The sequence below is a fragment of the Oratosquilla oratoria genome, chromosome 6 (assembly GCF_046742065.1).
Source record: "Oratosquilla oratoria isolate Oo_2021 chromosome 6, ASM4674206v1, whole genome shotgun sequence".
Classification (NCBI taxonomy): domain Eukaryota; kingdom Metazoa; phylum Arthropoda; class Malacostraca; order Stomatopoda; family Squillidae; genus Oratosquilla; species Oratosquilla oratoria.
In genome coordinates this window covers 52,156,001-52,163,500 of record NC_134782.1, presented here as the reverse complement: position 1 = coordinate 52,163,500, position 7,500 = coordinate 52,156,001, and the positions used below count along the sequence as shown (strand labels likewise).

Genomic DNA, 7,500 nt, shown 5'->3' with positions numbered 1-7,500 from the left:
AAACTTGTTAACTCGCGATATCTTAAATATTGGACACAAACAAACCCACTTTCCACCGATTCACAGAAGACGCCAGTCACTGTACTACTTACGAGTGAAACCAGTTGTATAAAAGACATTTTCCTCCTTATTTGGGGGATGGCCAAAACTAAACCCGAACCCACATCAAAAAGAACTCTCCACCTTTTCCTCTCACCCCATCAACTTGAAGATGAGGGGGTAGCCCACACTCATCCACCACAATGTATGGATCAAGCTTGGTGCAGTAAGGCAGAGTTTCGCAGAAACCGACAGCTTAATATGGTTAACTCCCACGTATTCGGCGAACCCAAATTAAGACAAAATTTCACCAATCGATACCCTGTTACGGCTGTAGTCAGCCCAATATGTAATAAAATCGTTTGGCGGCCGCCAGATCATCCATTCCGTAGAGGGAAAGATGTTAACAAATATTCAAGTGTTCGTTTAGTTGATTCATCTTTTGAATTGTAGATAGAGCATCGGGAATTCGTTAATGTACTTTCAGGTATAAATTTTACTTTCTTGTAATATAATGTAATGTATTTGTAATGTAATGTAATGTATTTGTAATGTAATGTAATGTAATGTAATGTCTAGTAATGTAATGTAATGTAATTGTAATGTAATGTAATGCAATATAATGTAATGTATTTGTAATGTAATGTAATGTAATGTAATGTAATGTAATGTAATGTATTTGTAATGTAATGCAATGTAATATCTTATAATGAAAAATATTCCTAATAGTGTTTCAATTGTTGTAACTGTAACTAGACCCAAGTAATATAACCAGTCTGAAACTGAACCTAGCACACGTAGGTTTTGTAACAAGAAGAGGCCTTTACCTCCTCCAAAGCAATCCAAAAAAAATAAAAAAAAACTTGATTCGCCACCTGCCACGCAGATGGAGATCCTGCAAACACAAGATCCTCTTTTGAGTGACCTAAGCCCACATGCCAAGTAGTATTAGAAAAGGGTTGTTGTATGTAGCGGGCGAACTTTATAAAACTGTCCACACATGTTCTTTGAATTCGGGCCGGCTTCTGGAAACCGGCTGGAATTCCTACCAAGTGAGACTCGCAAGAACTCCGGTCCAATGGACTGAGTATAAAATTTCAAAAAAGTGAGAATGTGAAAGTGTTAGAATGAAAAAGCATGAATGTAAGAGGGATCGTGAGAAAATGGGAAAAATAGTTTGTGTACATGTGTATGGGTGAGAGAGGATGTGTGTGTGCGTGTGTCTGTGTGTATTTACCTAATTGTAATATACGGGAGGGGAGCTACGCTCGTGGTGACCCGTCTTTGTATCTCTCCGCATCAAGTTTTATCTTAATATCTTGTATAGTGTTTGCACATACTGTTTTGTTGTCTAATTTGTTCCATGTGTGTGTGTGTGTGTGTGTCCATGCGTGCGTCCTTGGGTGCGTGCGTGCGTGTGTGTGTTTGTGTGTGCGTGCCTCATAGGAACAACCATTATAAATTTTATTCAGACGAGCACTATACCATGTTAGATTTAATGAACAAGTTAACAATGACTACGTATTTGGAATAACCTACAGCACACAGTAGGACCGTGAGGTAATTTTATTCTGGCGAGCAACGGGGGAATTTTATTTACCAAAGTCTGGGAGTAGTGTTGGAGTCAGTCTGGGAGTAGTTTAGGGTGTGCATGTGCGAATTTGCGTTTCCGCCCACCTGCTTACAGCTGGTGCGAACCCACAGATGTTTCTGCTTGGATGCTCCCCCTTCCTCCTCCTCCTCCTCCTCCTCCTCTCTCTCTCTTTCCCTTTTCTCTCTTTCGCTTCTCTCTTTTCTCTCTCTCGCTTCTCTTTTTTCTCTCTCTCTCGCTTCTCTCTTTCTTTCGCTTCTCTTTTTTCTCTCTCTCTCGCTTCTCTCTTTCTTTCGCTTCTCTCTTTTCTCTCTCTCGCTTCTCTCTCTCTCTCTCTCTCTCTCTCTCTCTCTCTCTCTCTCTCTCTCTCTCTCTCTCTCTCTCTCTCTCTCTCTCTCTCTTCTCTTTTCTCTCTCTCTTCTCTTCTCTCTCTCTCTCTCTCTCTCTCTCTCTCTCTCTCTCTCTCTCTCTCTCTCTCTCTCTCTCTCTCTCTCTCTCTCTCTCTCTTTCTTTTTTTTCTCTCGCCTCCCTCTCTCTCTCTTTCACTTTTCTCTCGCACAAATATATTAGGATGACAGCGTCCCACTCTTTCATTCCTTCCATTTGATTTTGCCCTCGTGCACTGTGAGGAAGAAGAAGAGAAGGAGGAGAAGGAGGAAGAGGAAGAAAAGTAGAAGGAGGAGGAAGATGGAAAGGAAGAAGAAAAGGAACAGCAGGAGGAAAGGGAAGAAGAAGAGTAGGAGGAGAGGGAAGGAGAGATGGAAGAAGAGGAGGAAGAAGAGGAGGAGATGGGGAACGAGAACGGAAGGAATGATGGATGGGAATGTCGTGGTGGAGTAATAGTAGGTTTAGGAAAAGGAAGATGTTGAACAAGACATGTATAACACAGCACAACACAACACAACACAACACAACACAACACAATAGTGGGATATGCAAACAAGCCTGCTAGGAATCCTCTAATTTTAATTTCTCGCGGCTTTCTATGTTGCAATTTCAACACTACAACCGTTTTTGCAATAGCCCCTATACTTCCTTTTTTTTTTTTTTTTTCTTAAGAAGGGGTGTGAGGCGAAATAAAGGTGGTGGTTATGGGGATTACTATCCTTATTTCAAAACTAGTAAGGGACGATTTCGGGAACAATTTCATATATATATATATATATATATATATATATATATATATATATATATATATATATATATATATATATATATATATATACAGTATATATCTTTATGGCGCAATCGGCTAAGTCACTAACACATGTCACGTGCTAGTCCAGGTTCGAGTCCTTGGCCGTACCACGTTTCTATTTATGCATGTTGGCCTCCTCGAGTTTCTCTCGATGTTGATGGCTTAGAATTAAAGTAAGTTTATTGTGGTTGATAAAAATGCACACACACACACACACACACACACACACACACACACACACACACACACACACACACACACACACACACACACACACATATATATATATATATATATATATATATATATATATATATATACATACATATATATTATTATTATTATTATGAAGGATTCGAGCAGCACAAAGCCTTTCGCACTCGAGCACAGCACTCCACCCCCTGGCCCACCACAGCTCTGCCTTATCCGAAACTGCCTTGGGCCGTTTGTATGCCAAACACTTCCCTATGACGTCACGGGTCCTTCAGGGTCTCCCACGAGGAGGCACGCCAAAGGTCTATAAACAAGCTATAGATCTCTTTCCTTCTCTCTCTTTGTCTCTCTTTCTTTCTCTCTCTCTCTCTCTCTCTCTCTCTCTCTCTCTCTCTCTCTCTCTCTCTCTCTCTCTCTCTCTCTCTCTCTCTGTGTCTCTGTGTGTGTGTGTGTGTGTGTGTGTGTGTGTGTGTGTGTGTGTGTGTGTGTGTGTGTGTGTGTGTGTGTGTGTGTGTGTGTGTGTGTGTGTGTGTGTGTGTGTGTGTGTGCGTGTATGCGTGCGTGCGTACGCGTGTTTGTACGACCACGAATTCAAGTTCTCGTGCTCGCTTATTTAGGTAATGTATATGTATGCTTCTGAATATGCACAAGTGTGCGTGAAAAAGCGTGAGCGTGGGTTCGTGTGTGCCAGTCTTGTATTAGGACGTCTTAGTTTAATCGTTTTTAGATATAACGAAAAGAAATGAAATGGTAAAGGATAATAAAATAAAACTAAATACAATGAAATAAAACAAATAGAATAATATAAAATGAAATAAGATCATATAAGACAAAATAAAATAAAATAAAATAAAATAGAATAAAATAGAATAGAATAGAATAGAATGAAATGAAATGAAATGAAATGAAATGAAATGAAATGAAATGAAATGAAATGAAATGAAATGAAATGAAATGAAATGAAATGAAATGAAATGAAATGAAATGAAATGAAATAAAATAAAATAAAAAATGAAATGAAATGAAATGAAATGAAATGAAATGAAATGAAATGAAATGAAATGAAATGAAATGAAATGAAATGAAATGAAAAGAAATGAAATGAAATAAAATAAAAATAAAATAGAATAAAATAAAATAAAATAAAATAAAATAAAATTAGATAAAATAAAAAGTAAAACAAAATAGAATAAAATAAAATAAAATAAGATAAAGGGTAACAGTGACGGCCTACAGTACTGTAAAGCTTTCACGTCCTGAGCGAAGCGTGAACACAAACTTCAGTGCCAGCAGCCCTGGACACTAACCACTACACCACCAAACCTCGTGTGGCAACACTGCAAATATGCTTATGTGGCTATTGTGGGTGTATGAAGCCTTGAAAAGCAATTTTTCAGAGCATGGCCTACTTCATCATAGAGGACTAAAAAAAAATATTTAAAGGTCCCATGTTCCTCATTTGCTGTCTTGAGTTTTTCATAGAATTTGCCACAGGAAATGTGCTATTTCGCGTGTTACGTCTATGGCTAGAGAGCTTGGAGGCACGAGACTAGCAGACCTACCGCCAGACAGAAAACTCGCGGTTTAAATCGGAGGATAAATTGGCGTAAAAATGGGTCTACTTAGCGGCGGCGCCTGTGACGCAAGCGATGACGTAAGCGCTCGTTACGGGATTGGGCGCCGCAGAGAAGGAAAGGACTCCAGCTGTTTGCAACGACGACGGTGGCGAGGGAGACGGGACAGAGGTTTACGACAGTGACGACTGTTTTATATGTTTATTTATTATCTTATCGTTTTATCTGTTCTTCTCTCTTGCGTTTCTCTTATTCCTGCCTATTCTCCTCCTTTTTTTTCCGTCTTCCTCTTCTTCCGGTGCCTTTGCTGTTCCTTTTCTCTTTCTCTCCTCTTTCTTCCCTTCCTCTTCCTCCTCTTCCTTTCACCATAATCATCCTTGTCATATTTTATCTACTATCAAGATCGACCAAAAAGCCCAAAATAACTCGGGTCGAGTCCCCATTTTGCCACTGAATAAAATCGTTTAGTTTTAAGCAGAATGAAATGTAGACTAGAAGGTCATAAAGTTGACGGGGCTTATCATGACCATCAATCAGTCAATCATTCAATCACTGGATCTGGTCATGGTCTATCTTGTAAATAAAAACACACTTGAAGAAAGGGAATGGATACAGCTTTCAAAGGGCTTGGAATCAAGTAGGTTACGTTAGGTTGTATTAGGTTAGGCTGGGTTACGTTAGGTTGCGTTAGGTTACGCTAGGAGACGTTTGGTTACGTTAGGTTATGCTAGGTTACGTTAGGTTAAGTTAAGTTACGTTAGGTTACATTAGTTATGGCTAGGTGACGTTAGGTTGTGTTAGGTTAGGCTAGGTTACGTTAGGTTGCGTTAGGTTAGGCTAGGGGACTTTTGGTTACGTTAGGTTATGCTAGGTTACGTTAGGTTACGTTAGGTTAAGTTAAGTTAGGTTACATTAGTTTAAGCTAGGTGACGTTAGGTTACGTGAAGTTAGGCTAGGTTACGTTAGGTTAGGCTAGATGACGTTAGGTTAGGCTGGGTGACGTTAGATTTTGTTTAATTAATTACGGTCAGGTAAAATTAGGTTAGATATTTAGGTGAACATTAGGTGATGTTAAATTACGTTAACTTATGCTAGGTGACGTTAATTTAAATTATATGACATTAGATTTCGTTGCACTAATGTAAGGTAACATTAGGTTAGATATTTAGGTGAACATCAGGTTACGTTATGTTATATTAGGTTAGTCTAGGATACGTTAGATTACGTTAGGTTAAGCTAGGTAATATTAAATCAAGTTATATGATATTATATTTTGTTGAGTTAGCTAAGTAAGGTAATATTTAGATATTTAGGTGAATATTAGGTGACGTTAGATTACGTAATGTTAGGTTAGGCTACGTTTGGTTAGGCTAGATGACGTTAAGTCAAGTTAGATTAGGTTAGTTTAGGTTGGGTTGGGTTGGGTTGGGTTGGGTTGGGTTGGGTTGGGTTGGGTTGGATTGGGTTGGGTTGGGTTGGGTTGGGTTGGGTTGGATTGGGTTGGATTGGGCTGGGCTGGGTTTGGGTTGGTTTGGCTTGGCTGGGTTTGGTTGGGTTGCGTTCGGTTGGGCTGGGTTGGGTTGCGTTCGGTTGGGCTGGGCTGGGCTGGGCTGGGCTGGGCTGGGTTGGGTTGGGTTGGGTTGGGTTGGATTGGGTTGGGTTGGGTTGGGTTGGGTTGGGTTGGATTGGGCTGAGCTGGGCTGGGTTGGGTTGCGTTGGGTTGGGCTAGGTTAAGTTAGGTTAGATCAGGTTAGGTTAGATAACGTAGGGTTAGGTTAGGTTAGGCAAAGTGATGTTAGGTAAGGGTAGGTTACGTTAAGTTAGGTTAGGTGACGTTAGGTTAGGTTATATGTTTTGAGTTTCGTTGCGTTAGTTAAAGTAAGGTCACATTAGGTTAAGTGTTTATGTGAACATAAGGTTAGGCTAGGTTACATTAGGTTAGGCTAGGTGACATTAGGTTAAACTATATGACATTAGATTTCGTTACACAAGGTAGGATTAGGTTAGATAGTTAAATGAACATTAGATTAGGTTATGCTCGGCTAGACAAGGTTAGTTAAGGTTGGGCTACGTTAAGCTAGGTTAGGCAATATTAAGGTATGCTATGCTAGGTTATGTTAGATTAGATTAAGCTATGTTACATTACTTTACGCTAAGATAAGTTCAACCACGCTAACTTAAACTAGATTAGCTAGTTGTAAGAAATTTTCCACCATAAATTGGTTGCAACCGCTGTCAAGATCGACCATCAGTTCAGTTAATATCAAGTGAGTCAATGAAAAACAAAAACAGTCCTTTCCTGTTCGTTCGCAAATTTGTCTTCTCCTATTCGCATACGTCAAGGTCCCCCAAGTTCATTCTTAAAAAACTCGCGGACGCCGAGAAGGGTTGGAGACGGATGATATGGGAGGGGAGTGGAGGAGAAGTGGAGAAGTGGAGAAGTGGAGACGTGGAGACGTGGAGGAGAGGAGGAAATGAAATGAAAGAGGAAAAGCGAGGAGGAGAAGAGAAAAGAAAAGAGGAAAAGAAAAGAGGAAAAGAAAAGAGGAAAAGAAAAGAGAAGAGAGGAAAGAGGATGGGAAGTGATGCGGCAGAATGAGAAGAGAGGAGTGAGTATGAAAAGAGAAGATTGAGAATGAAAAAAAAAGAAATTTAAGAGAATGGAAGAGCGAGAGGAAAGAAAAAAGAGGAGAGAGAAAAGAGAAAAAAAGAAAATATAAAGCGAGAATAGAAGAGGATATAGGAAGAGGAAAGAGGAAGAGAAGAGAGGATAGAGAATGAGAAAGAGAGGACAGGGCAAAGGAGGAGAGGATATGGGAAGGGAGAAGAGGACAGAGAAAGGGTAGAGAGGAGAGGGGAAGGGAGGAGAAAAGAAGGGAGAAGAG

At 39.9% G+C, this 7,500-nt stretch overlaps 1 protein-coding gene across 4 annotated transcripts in view; it reads right to left on the bottom strand.

The window, feature by feature from the left end:
- LOC143026487 (protein O-linked-mannose beta-1,2-N-acetylglucosaminyltransferase 1-like) overlaps positions 1-7,500 on the bottom strand; it is a 120,120-nt gene that overhangs the window by 14,377 nt on the left and 98,243 nt on the right. The gene's annotated exons all lie outside the window — the stretch shown is intronic.